We start from the raw sequence: 24,499 nt of genomic DNA on the forward strand, positions 1-24,499 counted from the left end.
AATAGTTGAATCACATTTACCACTTTATAATATCAACACGTCTCTGCATTCCTAAGAGGCACAGAAAAGGAGGGCATTTCTGGGAGCGTGCAAACACAGGGGAACTTCCCGCCTTTTGTGTTTCGGAAGTTCAGGACCCGGGTCTGGGGCAGTGAGAGCAGTGCTCATCTCCAAACGGCACAGCACCTCAGAAAGGCGGAGTCTGCAGCCTGTATAGGTTCAGTTTAGGCAGAATATGTATGTTCTCGAAGGTGAGGCAAGAGAGCCCCCAGGACCAAGACTGAAGGGGGTGATCCCCCTGGCCCTGGTGTGCATCGTCCACCCCGCTCCGCCAGAGTCCACCTCCAAGCCCCTCCCAGACGCAGCGTCTGGTTTGGTAACCCCTCTCCTCCCCTTCTCCGATCCCCCCGGTGTCGGGAAAGATTCAGTCTTTTACTCCTCAGCTTGATTTCAGGACATCATTAACTCTTCCAGAAGCATTTCTGTTTTAACTCAGCTGTAATTTTTGACTTAAAATGCTTTCTGTATCCTGTCTGCTTTCTACTACCAACTCCCAGCATCTTAAAGTGATTCCAAGTGTTACCCAAGCCCAGAACAGCCCTCCCCATCAGATGGACGCTTCCTCCCAGGCAAGGCTCTTGTTGATTGCTTCTGTGGATTTCCAAGGGCGAAACTATGGGGAGTTTCTTCACTGAAGACTCTCCCCAGATATCCTGTTCTCCAGCACATCCTGTCACTGCCCTCCCGTCCTCAGCTGGCTTAATGCCGGTAGCAAACACTTCCGAATCGCGGGGTGGGCGCTGGGGGAGGTCACAGGTCCACTCCCAGTCAGTCTCCAAGCACTCAGCATCCTCTGACAGAGCCCGTCTGTTGCCAGCTTTCCCTGCGAGGGTTCAGGCCTTGCCGTGGGGATGAAGAGTCATCCCCAGGCCAACTGGCATTTTCCATTCTCTTATCCCAGGGCAGACCTTTGTTTTCTGGAGTGGCTGAACTATTTCCCTGCTGGCCTCATGTCCCAAGTCTTTGGCTTTTGGGTGCAAACACTGTCTGGGCAGCTGTTGGCCTGCTCAACTCGGTACTGGTCCTCTGGGCTCTGTGTCACTTGGCTGGGGCTGTGCCTTCCTGTGTGTCTTCCATCTCGTCTCCCCTGTTTACCCACTGGCGTCCAACCCTGGGTGGCCCCCACCTCCTCTTGCTGGACCCACAGACCTATCCAGCCTCTCTTTGACACAGAAAAATGAGTTTTTAAAAAGCCCATTAACGCTCTGACAAGGATTGCCCCCAAGTCACGAGTGTCCCTGATTAGGGGGCCTGCTCTCCAGTCACAGAGCCCCCTCCTCACACCCCTCCGTGGGGATTTGTAGCAGAAGCGTGTGGAGTAGAAATGCAGGGAGAAGGCAACCATCATCTTCCCCTGAGAGGTCCTCTGCCCGTAATGCTTTAAAAATATTGGAACCTGGGGCTTCCCTGGTGGCGCAGTGGTTGACAGTCCGCCTGCCGATTCAGGGGACACGGGTTCGTGCCCCGGTCCGGGAAGATCCCACATGCCACGGAGCGGCTGGGCCCGTGAGCCATGGCTGCTGAGCCTGCGTGTCCGGAGCCTGTGCTCCGCAACGGGAGAGGCCACAGCAGTGAGAGGCCCGCGTACCGAAAAAATACATATATATATTGGAACCTACAACTTCTTCTTGAGATGGGAGTATTGTTGGTTGGTAGGTTGGTTGGTTGTTTTTCAAACATACATCCTTTTCCCTCCTTCAAAAACCATACCACTCAGGCCCTGCCATCTTGGGTATGCCCCCCGAAGGTCAGCCAGCACTGGCTTTTGTTTCATTTGTCTGAAAACCCCTGCATCACCCACTGCCAACTCTACCCTCATTCCTGGCCCCTCTGGGATGTACACATCTGGAGACCAGGTCACCAGCAGGGTTGGGATAGAAGAAAAATAAGCTTCTTTTTAACCCTGGTTTAACTAGCTTTGAAAAAAACAAAAACAAACACTGAGCAAAGTGGACATTATCATTTTTGCCTCAAGTAGCAGTTTATTGTCATGGATATCAGGGCATCCAGAGCATATAATTTTGTCAGCCTGTTAACCACAGTTTTAGTAAATGAGGTAAAATCGTTGCATATTAAAAAAAAGTATGAGATATTCTCCTAGGTAGCCCTACCATCCAGTGTTCCCTCTTTTCTTCTCAGAAAAGCTACAGTGACTCACGTCTGTGCTTAACTAGGTGACATTTGTGCGTCCACTTCTGGCCACGACAGAGGGGGACGGGCTGAGAGCCTGGGGAGTCGTGGGGAACTGGGGAGGGTGTCTGCTCCCACATTCTGCGTGGAACAAGGGCACGTGGAGTAAGCCCGGCTGCAGGCAGTTCTTTCTAACCCTGAGATACCGCATGGTTGGCTCCTTAAACCTAGGCATGGAAGCAACCTCAGAGAATATGCAGTCAACCTCCTCCATTTTCTAGACAAAACGACAAGCCTGTGGTTACCCCGAAGCAGAGCAGAGGGTGGGAACTTGGCCTCTGGTGCTAGCTGCCTGGGTTCAAATTCAGACTCTCCAATTCCTGGCGGCTGTGTACCCTTGGTGTGGTATTTAATCTGTGCTCGGCTTCTTCACTTGTAAAATGGAGATAATGAAAGCACTGCCCTCTGACGGTAGTGGTAGTGAGTTGATACATTTAAGGAAGTTCCTTAAACAACTAAAAATAAAACTACCATATGCTCCTGCAATCCCATTCCCGGAGAAAACCATAATTTTAAGAGATACATGCACCCCAATGTTCACTACTGCAGCACTATTTATAATAGCCAAGATATGGACGCAGCTTAAGTGTCCATCGATAGAAGAATGGATACAGAAGATGTGGCATATACATACAATGGAATATTATTCACCGCAAAAAAAAAAGAATAAAATAATGCCATTTGCAGCAACATGGATGGACCCAGAGATTATCACACTAAGTGAAGTGAGTGAGACAGAGAAAGACAAATATCATATGATATTGCTTATATGTGGAATCTAGAAAAAAAAAAAACACAAATGAAATTATATACAAAATAGAAATAGACCCACAGACATAGAAAACAAACTTATGGCTACCAAAGGGGAAAGGGAGGGAAGGATAAATTAGGAGTTTGCGATTAAAAGACACACACTACTATATATAAAATAAGTAACCAACAAGGACCTACTGCATAGCATAGGGAGCTATACTCAATACTTTGTAATAACCTATAAAGGAAAGGAATCTAAAAAATAATATAAATAATAGTATATACACACACACACATATATATAACTGAACCACTTTGCTGTACATCTGAAACTAACACAACATTGTAAATCAACTATACTTCAATAAAAAAATAAAATAAAAATTTCCATGTAAAAAATAAATAGATAAAGTGCATGGGGCTGGGTAAGGCCTGGATGCAGGGCAAGTCTGATTCATTTTACAATCCTAGCACGGGGCAGAGTTGTGGGCATTTCGTTGCTGCTCAATAACTCTATCAGGAACGAATGAATGATTAAACAAGGACAAGCCTACCTACTCTGCAGATAAAGAAATAAGGCTAGAGAAGATATGAGACACATACAGGGTCATGAACCTAAGGACAGGGGAAGTGGTCTCCCGAACCCCTTTCCCCACAGCACTGTCTTCCATTGACGATGACCACGGTAAAGCTCAGTGAGCAGACCCTTGAGGTCACCTTGACCCTGTCCTGCCCCCTGCCCACACTCAGCAGAGCCGGGGACGCTCCCTCGCGCAGCACATAGGAGGCTCTGCTACACATTCAACGCAGCTTTAACCCACCTCCTTCAGTGACTCCCATAAGTTGAGTCACTGAAGAATCTTCCCTGTGACACTCCAGCTAGGAAACCCCCAATATCTTCTCCTGACCAGCTCCTTCTGCTTTTTTGAGACCAAACTACCAACGCACAGCCTCTGCTTTCCTGCAAACTCCCGCGGCGCGGTCATGGAAGCCTGAGGTCCCAAGATCTTTATTCTCTCTTTGTTCTGAAGGTGACTGTTTCTGCCGGACCTTCCTTCCAGCCCTCTCCCCCTTCCTCAGCCCTACGTGCTGTCCTGATGAAATTCTCTGCCTAGAAGAACAGGGAACTCCTGCTGTGTGGTTTCCTCTATCCCCTCCCTCCCAACCTCCCTCCCTCTCTCTGGCATCATTTCCCTCCTTCCCCTGCCTGCGTTCCTTCACCTGTTCCTCTTGATTTATTTTATCCCCCTGTGCATAAAAGAGAGGGGACACTTGTAGTGAGGAGACATCAGTGCCCTGTTCCCCAGTGCCTCTTCATCAAAACTGGACAGTCCTGACACCTCATCCCGGGATGATTCAAATGTCTCCTTTGCTGTTTCACTCCACAGCGGGCAGATTAAGGACACGGGCATCTGTTGGGAAGCATAATTGTCATTGTTTGCTTCCTTTTTCCCAAGGAGCAGCCTCCTCTGACGTTACAGCCAGTGACCTTGTGATGCCCCAGAAAAACGCAGTGTCTGTTCTAACGTGCTTATGACCAGACCTCCCCCAGAGGGGCGGTTAGTCAAGGAGACAAGGATCCAGAGCAGGAAACATGACGTCATTCATCTGGTAGAGAAGAGAATTTCAGGCTCTGCTCTTTGTGGTTAGGTACCACGTGTTTGTTTTTGAAAGATAATTTCTTTCTCGGCGAAGTAAAGTTTAGCCTGCAGGTCTCTTTGTTCTGCGATGACACCTGGCCCCAGGGAGAGAGGAGCGCTCAGGCGCCCTGCATCCTGGCCTTTCGGTTTTTGATGATGAATGTGGATAAGTAGAACCCAGGAGGCACGATCTCGATCCTTTTTGCAACATGTTTCTGTCTTAGTCACACTGTGTCTTTTACGTACAGATTTTTATTTTAGTCTGTGTCTCTACCCACCTGTCTCCCTCTTCACTGTGTCCTCTGTCCTGTGCTTCTATGCCTTCTCCACCCTTTCGCTTCCTTCGGGCCAGATGAGTTTCACTCTCTCCTTCCTACGAACTGTCCCCTACGCCTGCAGTCCAGCTAAGGGAAAGCCTGCTGAAGGAACAATGGGATCGACCCTGCAGGTTGAAGTACTCACCACCAGATGGCACTCTACTAAGCTCTCTGCCTGTCTCTTGGCTCTGATGAGAAATCTGAGTGGTTTTTTAAAAAGTCACTGGAAAGCATCGTGAAAGGTCACTCAGGCCAGGGGCCTCCAATATTTTTTTTAATTTCTCACCCATATAAGTAACAACTTTCTGGCAGTGCACACCCACATTTGTTTGTCCATGTGTATGTACTATTATCAATCTGTATTAAATATTAGTAAAATGATAAAAAATTGTGCTCATAAATTTTAAGTTTCTATTCTAATGTTTTCTTCTTGCACAACAATGGCTCATTTTATGCATCTCCCACAGAGATCACTGAACAGTTCATATTTCCTTCCTCAAAAAGAGCCACGTTTCAAGTTTTAAAAAAGTACTTTTTGAGCTTTTACTATGTACTCAGCACTCTGGAAGGAACAAAAAATGAGTAAATAAAGGAATAAAACATGTTCTTTATCTAAAACTTGCTTATGCTATAGCTGTGGAGGCAAGATATAGCAATAGATATAAAAGATCTAAAGACAATGTAAAACAATATGCATGTAGCCACCAGAACACTTAATTTGCAAACAACCCACTCTTACTATTTTAAGCAAAAAGAAATTTCTTAGGTGGCTTATAGAATCTCTTGCAGGACCAGTAAGCCAGGATTAGAGCCTAAGCAGCAGCCAGAGGAAGTAACCAACCACCCAAGGACCGTTCTGTCGGAAATCAGCGATATGACGGTCTGCCACTCAGCACCAATGACACGAGGGACCAGAGAGTGCAAACTCTGCTAGAGACGCCTGGGGAACATAGCTCGGCCACCATGCTTACAAGGAGAGCTGAGCACACAGGTCACATCCTCCTTCCCAGCAGCATAGGGCTGCATCTGCTCAGCAGAACTGGGGCTACATCTATAACCAGGCTTCAAGGACCCCTTAACTCTCCTGACTCTAATGTGGAGAAGGGACAAGAAGAGGTTGGAAGGGCTATTGACTGAGCCAGCCCATAGGATGTACCACGCCACCACGGTGTCCACTAGACGCGAAAGGCTCATGCACGACTTGAGCTCTTGCGTGAACAAGGCCAGGAGGCCAGTCAGGAACTGTGAGCTGCTACCCCGGGCTCTCGGTGGATCTCAGCCTGAGTCAGCCCTGAGTTCCTGCTACAGCAGGCAAGCTCTAAGAGTCTTTTTATCTGGGGCAGATTCACCTAACTTCCAAAGGTTCCTTGCTTTTTTTTTGGATGTGTCTATTTTTCTTCTCCCAAATGCACATCGGACTTTCACCCATGGCTGTATTTTAACCTCCGAATTCTTCTTTGTCCTCTGGTCTTACGTACCTGCCTGCCTTTTGGACTCATTTTTGTATTGACTCCATTTCTTCCTGTTCCCTAGTTCCTCCCTGCAAGCAGATACTTGATTCACTGCCTCGCCTGACATTTGGCTTTTATCCTATCCCCTGTCTTACTCTCAGTATCATCCCCAGACTTCGCCTGAATCCCAGCTCAGTCCTCATCTGCTTAATATATGTGGGCTTGGCCTCAGCGAGAGACATAAAGGGAGTGGGGCTCTGGGAAATGGACGATACGGAGAATTGGAGGAAGGACACTCTCCATGGGGACAAGTGAGAATGGTAACAGGAGCATGAAAGGGCCTATGTAAGCAGAAAAAAAGATTTTTGTAAGGAAGTGGAAGTAATTGTTGTGATTTACAAATGTTGAATATCTCTTGATGCCTTAGTTAGATTGAGGTAATATAACAGAGAGCGAAAACAAAAGTGGTTTAAATACTTAATAGTTTCTTTCCCATAAAAATCCAAGCTGATAGTAAAACTCTGCTTCTCAAAGTGGTCAGGAGTCCAGGCTTCAATGCATGGCTTCCACTCATGGCTGCCACCATCTTGTCCAAGAAGGAGAAGGAGATGGGAAGTGAGGGTACACTCTTCCCTTTAGGGGTGTAACCTCGACACTGGATGTTTCACTCTCTCTGCTATCCAGTTTGCCAGAAAGCAGTCAACTGGCCACATCAAGCTGCTGAGGAACCTGGGAATTATGGCCATCCCTGGCATTTACCCAGCTAGAACCTCTGTTTCTACGTAGAGAAGGGAAGAAAGAAGATTGGAGGAGAGCCAGCGCTCTCTGCCCCTCTTAGAATGCCCCTCTTGACTAGGCTGTGGGGGAGTTCTCAGGGAGAGATTGCTACTGTCTCGCTGGATGAGGTCGACCAAGGGGATCTTCCCTGGAGTGTGGACAGCTAATAGCCAATGCCTTCCTAAAAGACATCATAGTTACTGGCGTACACAGTCCCATCCTATGGGATTAGGTAAAGGTGGGTGAAAGAATGCAAGGTAAGCAGCGTGGTAACCACCACACTGCTCCCACCCAACCGCCACCCAAGCCACAGCTTGGGGTGAGAACCTAGTGGAGCCCTTCACAGCCCTATGTATCTAGCCCAGGCCTAGGTTCAAATCCCAGCTCTCCCATCAACCACCTGTGTGATCTGAGCAATTTGCTTTTCCTTCCTACGCCTCCATTTCCTCCTCTACAAAAGGGATGTTAACAGTACCTACCTCACAGAGTTGTTCTGAGGATGAAATGAACTAATGCATTTTCATTGTACCTGATATGTAGTAAAGACTCAACGATTCTTGGCCATTACTACATAACAGACTCTAAACACACAAACCCACCCGCATACACATACGCAGTTCTTCCTGACTCTGATCTAGCCGAGAAGAGAGGGTACATTTATGTCCAGTTCCTTTCCTCATCTCCCATGCCCTAGGCTCCACCATGGGAGAAAGAGTAGTGCCACCAAGAAGGACAATAGGAAAATGCAAAAGTATAGAAGCAAGAGTGAGCGTGGGCTTTGGAAAACAATGAAAATCCCAGACCAGCTACAATAGAGAGTTTGCGTTGGAAGGCAGTAGAAAAAAATTTTGGATAGTTTGATTCATGCATTCATCAATAAACACAGATAAAATGTGAAACCACCTAACAATGAAACTCTCCAATTTCTGAAAACTCATCTGAGAAAGAAATTCTCAGTACCAGCAATAGGTGGAGGAATACTTGCTACAGTGGTTGCAGTTTGCATCATCAGGAGAATTACTGCTAAACGTACACTCTAACACCCGAGCTTCTCTTAATATCCTCGCCCCTGACCCAAAGTACCCGGACAAAACTTGAAAAATTAGCATCCACGTTCCTTATACCCCTCCCCCAAATCCCAGCAGCTTTCTGAATTTGATAATTATCTACAAAGGTAATTCTGGGTGATAGAAAAGGAGGGCAGAGCTCCCCCTTAAAGGAACTTCTCAGAATCTTCTGGGGAGTCTTTCAGTGGCACGCTATATAGGTTTCCCACCCCTCCAGAAATTATAATACCTACTTACCCACGGACTAATGATGTGCTAGAGTCATCACACATCTGACCAGCTCACAGGAGCGGGTTGCACACGTTTCTTTCCAACTCTACATCCAGCTGCATCTCATTGGTAGCTTGAAATCAGGCATGGTGGAAATATTTATGCCATGGAAATTGGTAACCACAATAAACCAGGGGTCTCCCCATCCCTGACCCCAGAGAGCTTATTTTTAAACATTGAACGGTATACCACTGCCACCACCCACCTTGGAAGTAAGCATTCATGTTACTAAGGTTGATGTAGTATATCTGTCTCCTGACATGTGGGAGAGGAAAAAGATAGAGAATTGAATGTTCCACATTATATGGGGAGCCATGCTGGGTGCTGCAGGCTTCTGCCCTCCAGAAGGGTCAGATGTGTGATGACTCCAAGCAGGGTGATGGGCTCAGCTCTGTTTCTGTGAAGAAACATGGGAAAGTCCTGCTGGGTGGAAATACAAGGGGTGTCAGACACACCCTCTGCCCTTGTGGTACCTCTGATTTGGATGACAGACAAGGTAAAGGCCAGAAAGCAGTGAGTAATCTATGATATACACTAATATAAGGAAAGGTGCCAAATGACTGGTGTGGATACCAACTACTCAAAAAAGCAAAAGAGGGTTGTTTGAGTGACTGCTATGTGCCAGGCACAGTGCTCAGTTCTGGGGGCTCCAGTGAGCAAGACAGACCTGCTTGCTGACCTTGGAATGCTCATCATCTAATGTGGTGCCTCTCAAGGTGTGGTCTGGTGAACATCTGCCTCAGAATCATCACTAGTAGTAACAGCTACCACGTATTAAGGGCATGGTATGGGCAGCCACTAAACTAAGTGCTTTACACGTAGTGTAATTTCATTCTCAGACCAACGCTATGTTTGACCTATTATTATTATCCCCATTTTACAGACTAGAAAACTGAGACAAAAAAGTGAATTACTTTGCCAAAGGTCACACCATTAGGGAACAACAGAGCCATGACTTAAATCTGGAAGTTTGGGCTCAGTACTTACACCCTAAACCTACCTTAAAAAGATCGAATCCCAGTGCCCAGAGTAACTGGAGGAGACTCTCTGGGATTGGATCCCCAAAATCTTACACTTTAAATGGGATCCCTAAGTGACTGTGATGCCTTCACGTACTAAGACCCAATGGTCTGAAGTCAGACAATTCAACAAGCAATCATAATAAAAAAAACATCTGACAAGTGTCATGGAAGGGATAAGTATGGGATACTAAGGTCACCTTTAGCCTAGATGTGATCGGGGAAGGCTTCTGGGAGAATTGCTCACACCTGCCTCAAAGGTAGGTGTTCTCCAGGTATCAAGGAAGTGAGAAAGCTTCCAGACTGAGAAAACAGATTTTGATAACAGGGCCAGAGGGGGGAAAGCTGCTAGGCCTTTAAAGAAGTGGAAGAAATTCTCTATGGCCAGAAGGAAGGATGGTGCTACCCTGCCTAAGAAAAGAGGCAAAAGTGCCAGGTGGGGCTTCCCTGGTGGCGCAGTGGTTGAGAGTCCGCCTGCCGATGCAGGGGACGCGGGTTCGTGCCCCGGTCCGGGAAGATCCCGCGTGCCGCGGAGCGGCTGGGCCCGTGAGCCATGGCCGCTGTGCCTGCGCGTCCGCAGCCTGTTGCTCCGCAACGGGAGAAGCCACAACAGTGAGAGGTCCGCGTACCGCAAAAAAAAAAAAAAAAAAAAAAAGTGCCAGGTGGAGGTGAGGCAGGCCCTCCCATAGAAGGTTGTGCTGTTTGCACACCGCATAACGTTCCTGCATCCACCCAGGAAAGAGCCTTTTTGTAACTCAACCTCTCCCTGCATACCTTTAAGCAATTTGCGCCAAGTACCATCTATCTTTCAGCGGCCATCCGTAGGCTTTCTGGGTCAGATCGGGAAGAGTTTTTTTATGTATAAGTTCAGAAGACTGGACAACGAGTAGCTATTGAGGGATTTTAAAAATGGCAGTGACATGGCTGGATTCAGGCGCTTGGTTTACAAAGTCATGGGTTTCTACAGAGCACACAGTGGGTGAGACCCAGGATTGTACACAGGACTCTGAGGTGAGGTCGCCACAACGGCTGCTCCTGTCCTGCGAGGCTGCAGGTGCTTTACCGTCATGAGACACTGAGTTTCCTTTCACACCCTCCCAAAATGTCACCCTGCACACCCCCGCCCTCCCAGGCTGGTCCCCATGCTATCCTACTGGGGGTCAAAGAGCCCAAGGCCACAGAGCTGTAAGAGTAGAATCTGGAGCCAAGTACTTTTTGTTCCCAAAGCTCTTGCTCTCACCACTGTGCTCAGCTGCTTCCAAGTCTATGTAAACAGGGTAAAGCCAGATTCTCCTAGGTTCTTACGTGATAGAACCGACACGGAAATTCAGAAGCACTCTTATTTCCTCCTTACTGTTCCGTGCCACAGATAGCTAAGAATGAATCAAGGTTACTTGTATCAGACTACTTCAGCTCACAGGAACAGAAACACAACCCAGGCTGGCTTAAGCTAGGAGCTTCAATGTCTCATGTAACCAAAAGCTCTGATTCTGAGCCTAGTGGGTCCTTAGTCACTCTCACTTCATCTCAGCTTTGCTTCTCTCTCTATGGCTTCATCCAAAGGTGAGCTCTGCCCTGGTGACAAGGACAGGCAATAGCAGCTCCAGCTTACATCTTACCTACTTCACCACCTTAGCTGGAAAAATGCCTTTCACACTGAATCCACAGAAAGTTCTGGCCGGGGACCTCATTGGCCAGGTCTGGGCCATGTGCCAGCCTCTCAAGAGGGTATGAGGTCAGCCCGACCTGATCATATGGTCTACGTGTGGGAGAGGAGCATCCCCCAAAGGAAAATGAGATGCTGCTATCAAAGGAAGAACAGGATAGTAGGCAAGGGAAAAAAATAGGTCTCTAGAGCCCACAGAATTTTCTAATCCTTTCTATTTGGCACAGTAAGATCCCACTGGCTTCATTTTTTCCTACAAATTTCTAGGCCTCTCCAATGATAGTGATAATCTGAGACCCTTCTTAATGAGAACTGCCAGTAAAAAAATGTCTGAAATCCTCCTTTCGGTTTCACATAATTTAACATACGACACAAATTGAAGAAAGTCCAAAGGGCAGTGGAGTCATTGATGTCATGGGAAATATTAAATAATGCACTGAAATAGTTGGAAATTTAATAAGAAAGTAACAAGTATGAAAGATGAGAATATGATTTCGTTTAACAAAAATCTGAGGCCAGAGAGGATGAGCAATGTTGGAGGATGGAAAGGAAAGGAAAATTATTTTGAAAATTGCAGTGTCAGCAAAGGAAGAGCTAGTCAATGACGGATGTTTCAAGAAAGCAGAAATCCATCAACTTAATCAAGATTTCTGTGTTAAAACTGTTGAGCTATCAATATGCTACTTTTTCCAATAGGACAGGTGACAAAATAAGCCAAGCACGGAAAAGATTTTGTTCCACTAACTGGTTCCTCCATCACCATGGCAATATCACAAATGGAAAACGGGGATGTTGGTAATGCCATGATCTAATTATTTTTCCCCTCTACCTTCGTTACTTGTCAGTGTTCAGGATGATAACAAATTTTCTTTATTTACTTTATTCCACATGGATTATTCTTACTTTAAAGTTGCTAGAAGCTATAGGTGCTATTCTGTGTAGGATTTGATTTAAAAATAATAAATTATGCAGAGAAATTTTTTAAATGGTGTGAGAGGAAAATACTATTTTTCCATGATTGAGTTAATAGCACTTTATCATTTGGAGATAACGCTATCCAATGACAAGTGAGAAGTGTCTCGTGTGGGCTCTGATCTGTCCACTATTGTCTGCCGTAGAAGACCAGCACTGAACACTCCAGGTTAGATATCATCTGAAGATCTGGTGGTTTAAATGTTTTCTTAGAATAATAAAATAGATGGTCCTATTAATTTTATCACAATTCTCATCATTATCTTTGAAATTATCAAAATAGTTAATGTTTATTAAGTGCTTTCTGTGTGCCAGGCACCGTGATAAATGTCTTATGTCTCATTTAATTATGTGAAACATTGAGGCTTAGAGAGCTCAACTTACCTGCTCAAGGGGATAAATCTAGGAAGTCAAAGAACCAAGATTCACACATTGAGCTCGTCATCCTGGTGGGTGCCCCACATGAATGTGGGCAAACCACAGATGCAATGCATCCTGGGACCAATTTGCTTCACAACGTTCTAAGGCCAAAGAGTTCATTCTTGTCCTTTGCCACTGAAGCAAGTACTCAAAAAGAGAACTGAGCGAGAGTGTGTTCTTCATGCACTAAAAATCCTGCTCACGATGTGTACAGCACCACCTTATATGTGAAGCCTACCATATGGTGATTTTATATTCACCAATTGTATTGCCTAGGAATTTAATTTACTGACTGTCCACTACGTGCAAGGTACTGAGGCCATGACTTTGGGAGGACAGTTATGAGTTAAGATGTGGCCACTGTTTCAAAGAGCTTACAATATGCAGTAGGGCTGGGAGAGATAGGAGAAACTCAGATGAGCACTCTGGGAGTAAAATGAACCATCCTCAGAAGAACACCATAAAAGAGCTATAAACCAAGTGCTACAGGAGTAAAAGGACAGAGGAATCCTGTCCGTTTGTGGAAAGGCTTCTCGAAGGATAGACCATTTGATATGGTATTATAGACCTGACAGGATCTCAGCATACAGGGAGGAAAGGAAAAGAGGGTGCATCAGACAGAAAGAACAGCATAAGAAATGTCAAGTCACACACCTTCGCATGATGAGCGAAATATCCTAGTGTGAATGGAGATACATGTGTGTAGGGGGGACTAAGAAGAAGCGAGCCTAGAAATGTAGGTTGTAGATATTGTGCCCAGCCTTTACGCCACCACCCCCCCAAAAAAAAAAAATTGGGCTCAGTTTGCCAGGCAATGGGGAAGACTTGCAGACCACTGAGCAGGGAGCAATTGGGCTGGATTAAAAATAAAACACTGGAATCAAAGTGACCAGGTTGTCATGACAACAACCAACAAAGTATTTAGGTCAGTGCTTCTCCAACTTTAAAGTGCCTGAGAATCACCTGGGAACCTTGTGAAGATGGAGATTTGGACTCAGCAGCTGTGAGCTGGGACCTGAGATTCTGCATTGTAAGAAGCTCCCACATAAGGCATTGACGGTGAATTTTAAACCAGAACTCAAAAACATGAATCAATATACAATGATTCATAAGACATCCTCAGGCATTTCGCCATCATTTGTTATTCTCAGTAAGTTCTCTGCCCAGGTAGTTTTTCACTGTTTTGAATTTTCAACAGCAAATCTGAAATTTACACCTGCATAACCTCCTGTCCTTTTTTTTTTTTTTTTAACTCTTTAAATACAGTCTTGAAGAGGAAGAAGTAAGCAGATTAAATGAGGTCATTTACGCAATTTGTGGTTTCAGCTACAGGTTTTTGTTATCTTAAAGGGAAGCAGAAAACATGTAGATGTATAAATAGAGGTGTAGAACGCAGGTTCACAGAAATTCATTCTCTCTCTCACCGTATAAAGATGAGCTCACATTTAGAACGCAGGGCTCCAAGCTGGTTACCTTAGTGGGAGGTGGGCTATTGGTTACACTGAGGACACCTTGAGCAATTTAGTGACTTTCTGTCACTTGCTGTGGACCAGATGCTGGAGCGTTGGCCTCTGGGGCAAACTGAACTGAAGGCATTTCATAGCAATCTCAATCTTAAAGGCTGAAATAGGAAACACAGCAGCAGACTTGGAAACTAGGTCAAGGAGGAAACACTGGTAAAGTTCCTGAAATGGCTGACTTTTCAAACTCTACCCATATCAGTCCTTTTCAAAAGGAAATCATGTATTCCCAAATGGTATCCTTCCCGACCCCAAACAAGACATGTAAGCAGTCGGGCACAAAGAAAGAGAGAAACAAAACCCAAGCCAGCCATGTATGACTCACCTCGGCACTGCCCAGCCTTCCGTGTCTGCATCTTCCACGTTGCCCTGACTCTTGGCCACGTGGTGCAAGGAAGATGAGAACCAATTGACCCAGAATGAGAAACACCTGTAGGGAAACAGATTAATCCACAGTCTGAGGTCATTATCATTTAATCCATTTTAGATGGATGGTTTGGCTGATCTGATGGACTGGACAGCTGATGGCAGTGTCCATGCATAAGCTCCAGTCAGTGTCCTGTTCAATGTCCACTCACACACCAAGGAAGAGGTTAGCAAATTGTCACGGGCAATCTAAAGCAAGATTAGAGGAGGTTTCACCTACACTTTCTAAAATCTCACTGGTGTACTCTTACCTGTAATAGCATTCCTTTGTGAGTAAAGAAAGAAGATCTTGCCTAGCCCACCTGCAAATTTCCTTCAAGGGAGTATTACCAAGTAAATGAGCAGTCATTCTTAAGTCAGATTAAAACATGTGGGACAAGACGTTGTTGAAGCCATGGGTGTCTTAGTGGAAAAGAGTGTTCCTGGCAGACAGTTAACCGTGTGAGACCTCCCCGTCCCATTGAGAAAAACTGCCCCACTGGGGAAAGGGGCTCCCAAGCAATAATTCCAGTAGGGTTGGCAATGTTCAGGCTACGTGATCTGCTCTGGCACAAAAACTACCAATTCCCACATGGGCCTGAGACCCGTGATGTGATCTTGCACAAAGAGCTCTGTGCAAAGAGAGATGATGACAGTTAGGTGGCCAGCCAGACATTTCCTCAGAATTGGAAGTGGGAAATGTGGAGAGAATCAGCCGTGAAGAAAAAAGCAAGAAGATGCCAAGACAAGCAGAAGCTGAGTATAGCAGAACCACAGGACAGGCAGAGCACCGGGCCAAGAGACGTTGAGTCCTGCTGCTGGGTGTGTTTGGAAGTGTGTGTGTGTGAAGGGGGCTGGCATTCCAAACAGCCATCCTGACCCCTCCTGGGCTTTGTGAGGCCAGGCTTTCCCAGCCTCTTGCTCTCTCTGTGGAGCCTGATGAGTCAACTCTTCCTGAGTTTCCTTAAGATCCAGCTATCAGCTGAGATCCCCATTGGCAGTCTCCACTCCCCAGTGCATGTTAACAAAAGAGATCAAATGCTTAACCAACTAGAACACAGGAGGACAGGAAGAAAAGACTGGAGGGAGAGAAGAAAGAAAATAGACAGGAATACAGGCCCTGAATGGAAAACTCGAGTAGTTTCAAGAACTTGTTCACGAGTAGAAGTTCTACCAACATCTCTGTCAGCCAAGACCCTTGCATTGCAAAGACCTCTTGCTAAAAATGATCAGCAGTTATTGAAAACAAAGAATCAAAAGATAAGTGTATATTATTAATTTTTTAATCATTCGAAAATATTTTCATTATATTTTAAATAATTTTCATCATTAATTTCAAGGTATCCAAATCCTCTTTTGGCCTTCTCAGTCTCCTTTTTTGAACTCACAGATCAATTTTATTCTATTTTGCTATGTCTAAGCATCTGGAGAGAGGAAAGAGCTCTCAGATAAAAAAACACCATCTCCATCTTCCTTTCCCCACCATCCCTGGTTAAAATTCTGAGAAACAGGAAAAGAAAGAAATATTCATTTAATTTCATGCCTCAACCCTCTTTCCCACTTAATGCAAAGTGGAAGCTCAGGGCAGATTTTTTTTCAGAACCTCGGAGGTATGATTACAGTGAAGACAGAATGAAAGGTTAGAAAATTCTCTCAAACCCCAAGGTTCTTCCTAGTTCAGGAGAAAGTTCTTTACAAAATTCCTTTTCTGGGTCACTCCATGATAGTTCCTCCTGCTAGTCAAAGCCTTCAATGCCATCATTTGAATGCAGCCTGCATCATAGGTGAGCATTGTCATTGAAATCTCTCTAGTGGTTTATCACGAGGAGAGGATCTTGGAGGAGATGAGTCTCAGCACAATTGTCTCTGGCTGCTGTGAGTGTAGAAGTCACCACGGCAACAAGAGCAGGGTAAAGAAGAGCAGTGTTATTGTTCCCTCCTGGGGTGATGCTACAGAAAGGGCCTTGAGTGCTCAAATTTATCCTCTTCTACATCCTGCTAGATCTCTCACCACCTCTTGCTACTGGAAGTCACCCCCTTCCTCCTAGTATTTAGACTGCATTCAACAAACTGGAAAATTGTATATATATAAAATAGATACAGTCATCTCTCAGTCTGCAGGGGATTGGTTCCAGGACCCCTGTAGGTACCAAAATCCACAGATGCTCAAATCCCTTATATGAATAGCATAGTATTTGCATAATATGACCTATGCATAACCTCCCATATACTTTATATAAATATAAATATCTATCTATCTATCTATCTATCTATCTATCTATCTATATATATATATTTGCCACGCCATGTGGCTTGTGGGGTTTTTAGTTCCCTGACCAGGGATTGAACCTGGACCCACAGCAGTGAGAGTACAGAGTCCTAACCACTGGACCACCAGGGAATTCCCCTCCCACATACTTTAAATCATCTCTAAATTACTTATAAACTTAATGCAATATAAATGCTGTGTAAATAGATGTAAATACAATGTAAATGCTATGTAAATTGTTCAATCCGTGGTTGGTTGAATCTCTGGATGCAGAACTCACAGATTCAGAGGACCAACTGTCTATCAGTGACACACTGGCTAATCACCTGAGCATTCCTAAGGCATTATATACGTCAAACTTGGAGCCCTAGGAGAAATACGAGTCTAAGAACTTGAAATTAAAAAAAAAAAAAAAAGAAAGAACTTGAAATGTATCTCCCAAATGCCAATCTTTCAATCCCTCAAATAAATAAATAAAAGACAGCAAGACCTTAACTTTGTGTGACATAGCATCCTGTTCTTAAGACTCCTCAATGTTTTTCATTAATCATTATCAAGTTTCTAAAGACTGCTAGAATTTCTTGTTCCCAATGAAGAATGGACTGGGGTTAGGTGGAAGAGAAGAATGCCTACTTCTTGAGATAAAATCTGAAAAAAATTAAAAGGGTTTGCTTCCTCCATAAGAGCTATACTATCCTCCTTGCCTCAGAGAAAGTAAAAAATTCCTAAATTTGGTTAATTTAACATGAAAGAGAGCATCAGTTTTTCTTATTCAAATTTCTAGCCTGGTACAAGAGAGTATAGTATTGTGTTAACATCTAACTGTGTAACCATGGTCAAGTTAATAAATTATCAAGTCAGGAGAACTGGGCAACCTTGGTCAGGTTACTAGTCTCTCTAGCCAGAACTGGATGGTAACTACAGTATTATCACTAACTCACAATATGAGCACGAACAAGTCAACCATCACAGCTCATTTTCATTGAATGTCAAATTAAGGCAATACTCTTGCTTCCCTATTTGCCTTAAAGCCATGCTCTTCAGTGTTTTGTTCCTCAAGGTCATACCTGTAGACAACAGTCACACTCTGGATATACTATCACAAGTCAAGATGGCTCACTAACGGATTAAGCAAGGTAGACTTCACATTATGCTCAATTCCCTCAAGAACCACTAATATCTGCTCTTGCTGATACCAGATTTTCCAGTGTGGTAGGCAGCCAATAAGATGGTCTCCAGTGACTCCCCACCTCCACTGCATAATTCTCTCCCTTTAGGTGTGGGCTTGGCCTAGTGGCTCACTTCTAACAAAGAGAATACAGCAAAAGTGCTGGAATATCACTTCTGAGACTACATTATGAGAAGACTGTGATTGTGCCTTGCTCACTCCTTGTTCTCTCTTTTACTCACTCTAATGAAGCCAGCTCTCATGTCGCTAGGTGCCCTGTGGAGAGGTCCACATGGAAATGAATTGAGGGAGGCCTCCAGCCAACAGCAAGCAAATAATGGAGACTCTCAAAGTCCACAAGGAGCTTAATCCTTCCAACGAGCATATGAATGAGTTTGGAAGTTAATCCTTCTATTCCCCAGTCAAGTCTTCAGATGAGACCACAGCTCTGACTAACACTTCAATTGCAGCCTTGTGAGAGAACCTTGAGGTAGAAGCACCTAGCTAAACAATGCCTAGATTCCTGACCCTCAGAAACTCTGAGATCATAAATGGGTATTGTTCTAAGCCAGGAAGTTTGTGGATAATTTGTCATGCACAGCGATAGATAACTAATAACCAATATGGTCAGAAATCATGATAGAGAGTATTTGCATTGAAGTGGTATTTTTCAAATATCTGTTTCTCAATCCATCCTAGTGGTCATGATCTAATTTAGTGAGCTAGTGAGCCTCAACCAGCAATTTTTTAATGAAATAACATGGAATGGAATAGAACAGAATAGAATTTTTTTTAAAAATCAGAACTGATTGGAGGTGTTAAAAATAAATATTGTCTTATGAAACTTTTATTCCATAAGTACATTTCATACACTAAGTCATAATATAAAATATATTTCTTAATATGAGTTGGGCCCAAAAATGTTCCAAAGAAACAACCCTCAAGGGCAATTGTAAAAATCAAATGAGGAAATAAATTGAACTCTTGCTATGGTCTGAATATTTGTGTCTCCCCCAAATTCACATGTTGAAATCCTAATGCTCAATGTGATGGTTATGAGAGTAGAGCCCTCGTGAATGGGATTAGTCCTCTAATAAAGAGACTCCACAGGGCTCCCTAGCCCCTTCTACCTTGTGAGGATATAATGAGAATCCTGCAATTTGAAAGATAACCCTCACCCTACCATGCCGGTGTCATGATCTTGCACTTCCAAGCCTCCAGGACTGTGAAAAATAATTTTTGTTGTTTATAAGCCACCCAGTCTGTGGTATTTTGTCACAGCAGCCAGAACGAATGAAGACAACCCTCTTCTCCTCTGCTTGCCCAACTTCAACAAAATGTCAAGATTTGGTTCAAGTCTTACCTCTCTCTAAAGCTTCCCTTCACCACTCCAGCCCACTGGTTTTCTCTATCTCTTCTTGGAATACAAGGCCTACAAGAATCCAGTGTCGGGCTTCCCTGGTGGTGTAGTGGTTAAGAATCCACCTGCCAATGCAGGGGACACGGGTTCGAGCCCTGGTCCAGGAGGATCCCACATGCCGCGGAGCAACTAAGCCCTCTAGCCACAACTACTGAGCCTGAGTGCCTCAACTATTGAAACCCATGCGCCTAGAGCCCATGCTCTGCAACAAGAGAAGCCACCGCAATGAGAAGCCTGCACACCGCAACGAAGAGTAGCCCCCGCTCGCCGCAACTAGAGAAAGCCCCTGCGCAGCAACAGAGACCCAACACAGCCAAAAATAAATAAATAAAATAGATAAATTTAGTAAAAAAAAAAAAAAAAAAAGACTCCTATGTCAGTGGTAATGTTATGTTAATTTGAGCATGGGGTACTTCTCCTGAAATAGATGGCAAGATCTTGAGAGCAGGACTGTGATTTCACTTTTCTATATCTTCCATAGTATATATTGTGGTAAGCATAAAACAAGTAAAGCAAAAGCTTTTGGTTCACCTTTGGTGATAGAGTTTTACAAGGAACATGGGAATACAAAGTAGAACTGCAATTGTCTCCTTGTGTTAGGTAGAAAAATGGTCACCCCAAAGATACTATATTCTAATCCCTGGAACCTGTGAATGGTACTTTACATGGAAGTAAGATCATTCCATTTGAGATGAAGTTAAGGATCCTGAGACGAGGTGGAGATGATTCTGGTCTATCAGGGTGGGCCCTAAATGCAATCACGTATATCCTTATAAATGGGAGGCAGAGGGAGATACGGCACAGATGGAAGAGAAGGCACTGTGACCACAGAGGCAGAGATTAGAGTAACGCAGCCACAGACCAAGAAATGCTGCCTATCACCAGGAGCTGGGAGAAACAAGGAACAGATTCTCCCCTGGAGCCTCCAGAGGGAGCATAGCCCTACTGCTGATACCTTGATTTCGACCTAGTGATACTGGTTTTGGGCACCTGGACTCCAAAACTGTGAGAGAATAAATTTATTTTATGCCACCAAGTTCGTGGTAATTTGTTCCAGTAGCCACAAGAAATGTATACACTCCTCAATACCATTTATGCCTTTGAGTCCCAGAGTATCCAGCATTATGATGTGTCATATGCTTTGTTGAATCTTAACAATGTTTCTTCCCCTCTTTTCAGGAAAATAACCTGAAATGCAGTGGCCAACTTTCGCCTCAAAGAGAAGATAAGCCTGGGTTGGTTTGTTGTCACATAACATGGACTACCCCTAGTGGGAAGTGCTCTTGACAAATTATCTCAAAGGCAGCTGGACTTTTCCACATCTGTACCATGTGTGGCGACTTTGGGGTCATGCCAGTCTTATAAGGTTCCCTAGAAGCAGAGCCTGAGACAGAGATTCTTGTTCAAATTATTGATTGGGGGATGCTGTCAGGATAAGGGGGGGGGTGAGAGAAGCAGAAGACGGAGGGAAAAAGTGGAGCCACATATGGTTTCAGCCAGAGACTAACTTCAGTCTGACCCTATGCAGAGTTTGCACCACAAAGTTAGACCCTCTTGAGGCAAGGGGGCCAGCCTTTCATTTCACACTATCACTCCAAGGTTGGGAGATGGGAAGATGTGAAAAGGGAGAGAAATGATGGCCTCCCAGGCAAAGAACAATTGGTTTTACGGGCTTCTTATAAGGAATGATTAATAAAACTATCTGTAAAGAAAACCACATATGCAAAGAATCATATACCTGTTAATGAGTGTAACTATTATAAGGTACTGTAATTTGTCAAGACAAATTTAGATTGATCCTAAACTGGCCAACGGCAGTCAGTGAGGGTTGTTTACTACCCCTGAGTTTGGACTCTGGGCTCCCGGAGCCTGTCGCACAGCATGGCAGCCTAGTTAAATCTCAATCAGGTTGCAAAAATAAACATGACTCTCAGTAGAGTTAACAGTGGAATGATACTCAGCTCAGAGAATGCCTTTAAAAGACATGTTCTCACAGGCCAGTGGAAAGACCTCTCCACGGCAGGTGAAGTGTACAGACTGAGAGCGGCAGCATCTATGAAAATATGTGATCACAGTGGGATCCTGTTTGAGAGCAGGGTGAAAGGCATGATCCAAACCCAGCCTTGATAGAACCAGGGCTGTTTTGTTTGTCTTCCAGGCAGACAGGATGAAACAGTGAAGTATCCAAAGAGGTGTGAATTCCACCCTTCATGGGGCAAAACAGGTGACCTGCAAAGCCTAGATTTTGATCATTTCAATCCAACATTTCTGAGCAAGTCCTTGGAACTTAGAAAATGCCTCCTAAATTTTCAAAACATTTCTGAGACGCATTAAGCTGCTGCCTTTGTTGAGGTCAGCTGGGCACAAGAGCCTGGGCAGAGACTGGGGACGGTGAAGAAGGAAAGCCATGGCCACAGGGGGTCCAGCCAGGCATCGCCAGGTTCATGACCCCCATACAACATGCTCAACTCAGATCTTAACTGGTATTTACCAGACAGCTTCTTGGATTTCACTGACTGGTAAAGATAGATGTGAGAGAGAGAGAGACAGACAGACAGACAGATAAAGAAACAGAGAGACAGAGAGAGAACAGAGAATGACTGAAATAGCATTGTAGACTCTTCTTGTAACATCTAAAAAACAACAAAATATCAAAAAATTATCCACCATAACCACTATTTCATAAATAAAAGAACTTTGAGTATCAAAATAAGAAGAAAGGACATGATCTCAGAATAAAGGGCAGTCTTTTAAGCTGAATAGATCTAGTTCTAGGGAAAACTCATTACTTTATGCTTACCTTTTTCATTTTACCTCACATCGGTACTCTAAGTATTCTGTCAGCCACAATTTGAGACTCGAGCCCCTTTAAGTGTCCTCCTTTCCACACAAATTGAAAAGAGCTGGACTCCTTCCGGCATAACATAAATCAAGGGCAAATGAAATACCTGTCCCAAATAAAGAATGTCCAAAGGTCATGGAAACTTTAAATCAACCATTCCCAACTTTATGTTTTAATACAGTTGGGGATTTCTCATTATCTCAATAGGGCTGCCAGGAAAAGTTTCAATAACCTACAACAAATTAAAGTTTAGCTTTTGTTTTAGGTGTTCGTATCATTTAACTCTTTAAAAAATAAAAGATTACATTTAACATTTATTGAGTCCCTGACTCTATGTCAGATGCTGTACCAAGGATACGTATATGCATTTCCCCCATTTTAAAAAATTAAGATATTTACGTACAATAAAATTTAGACTTTTTTTTACCATGTAAATCTAGGAGTTTTGACAAATATATAAGTTGTGTAACCATCACCGCAGTGAAGATATAGAACAGTTTCATCAGCCCCCAAATCCCCCCTCACCTCTTTGTAGTCAACCCCTATCTTTATGCCTAGAACCTGGAAACCACTGCTCTGTTTTCCATCCCTATAGCTCTGCCTCTTCCAGAATGCCCACATTATAATTCCCCAGGTTTCCTTATAAGTGGAACCATGCAGTATGTCGCCTTTTGAGTTCAGCTTCTTGCACCTGGCATACTGCATGTGACATCCTTCTGTTTGGGGTACGTCAATAGTTCCTGCCTTGTTACTGCCCAGCACAACACAGGCTGTTTATCCATTCATCCACTGAGGCACAGTTGGGTTGTTTCCATTTAGGAGGTAGGGAGACTAAAATAAAGATGCTATCAACAGTCACATACTGTTTTTATGTGAATATAAGTTTTCATTTCTCTTGGGTAATTACCTAGGAGTGGAATACCCAAGTCTTAAGGTAAGTGTAGGGTTATTTTTTTAAGAAACTACCAAACATTTTCCAAAATGACTGTATCATTTTTCATTTCCAACAGCAATGTACAAGAATTACACTTACTCTGTATCTCTGCTAGCAATGGGTATTGTCAATTCTTATGCATATATATAAGTTTATATACATGTGTATCTCTGTCTCTTTAAATATATATGTGCACATATATACATATATATTTTTATATATATATACACACATACATACATATGTAGTGGTATTTCCTGTGGTTTTAACTTTTTAAAATTGAGATAAAAATCACATAACATAAAATTCACAATTTTAACCTAATTTTAATGTGTGCGATTCAGTGGTTTTTAGTATATTCACAATGTGTGCAACCTTCACCACTGTCTGATTCCAGAATATTAGTGATGATGATTAGCCTATGTGCCAACTTGATTGGACCATGGGTACCCAGAGAGTCAAACGTTTTTATGAGTGTTTCTATGAGGGTGTTTTTAGGTGGAAATCCATAGTAAGAGAGCTGTGTAAAGATTTTGTAAACTCTATTCAGTAGATCTGGACAGATTTGAGTGGGAAGGCCAAAAAGAGTCATATAAAATAGTCAAAGCACAACTTGATTGATTAAAAGTTTACAGTCCTTGGACCACTGCCTGTACCACAAGGGAGCATGACCAAGAAATCTGCAGAATTAAGATTCTAAAAGAAAGTTGTGAGGGAGGGAGATGCAAGAGGGAAGAGATATGGGAATATATGTATATGTATAACTGATTCACTTTGTTATAAAGCAGAAAGTAACACACCATTATAAAGCAATTATGCTCCAATAAAAATGTAAAAAAAAAAAAAAGGTAATAAATGTTAAAAAAAAAAAAAAAGAAAGTTGCAAAGATGAAAGGAGAACCAGGAAAGGTGGGTATAGACTGAGACCAGTCAGGCCTGAGCTACATTCTATTCTGATGGGAGACTATCTCCCAGGAGGGATTACCTCAGTCAAGCAGGAGAAGTTTGATAAGATTTATTTAAAAATAAGGATATTTCTGACAGTTCCAGAATGTCCATATAATAACTCTCCAGATTTCCATATAAATGGAATCACACAGTACGTCACCTTTTAAGTCTGGTTTTTTGCACTTGGCATAGTGCACCTGACACACTTCTGTTTGGGGTGGATCAATAGTTCCTTCCTTGTTACTGCTGGACACAACACAGTTAAATGAATGTTTACCCATGCAACGGTTGATTTGATATTTTTCATTACAGGACACAAATTGAGAACAAATGACTGAGCCAGAAGGCAACGAAGATGTGAAAGGAAGGCAGGCTCTTAATTCCAGCAAAC

General features: G+C 43.7%; 1 non-coding gene across 1 annotated transcript; it reads right to left on the reverse strand.

Annotated features, from left to right (window-relative positions):
- Window positions 1–16,855: 16,855 nt before the first annotated feature.
- Window positions 16,856–16,928, reverse strand: TRNAE-CUC (transfer RNA glutamic acid (anticodon CUC)). The gene has a single exon. It is a non-coding gene; the product is annotated as a tRNA-Glu (tRNA).
- Window positions 16,929–24,499: the final 7,571 nt, after the last annotated feature.

The sequence above is a fragment of the Phocoena phocoena genome, chromosome 3 (genome assembly GCF_963924675.1).
Source record: "Phocoena phocoena chromosome 3, mPhoPho1.1, whole genome shotgun sequence".
Taxonomy (NCBI): domain Eukaryota; kingdom Metazoa; phylum Chordata; class Mammalia; order Artiodactyla; family Phocoenidae; genus Phocoena; species Phocoena phocoena.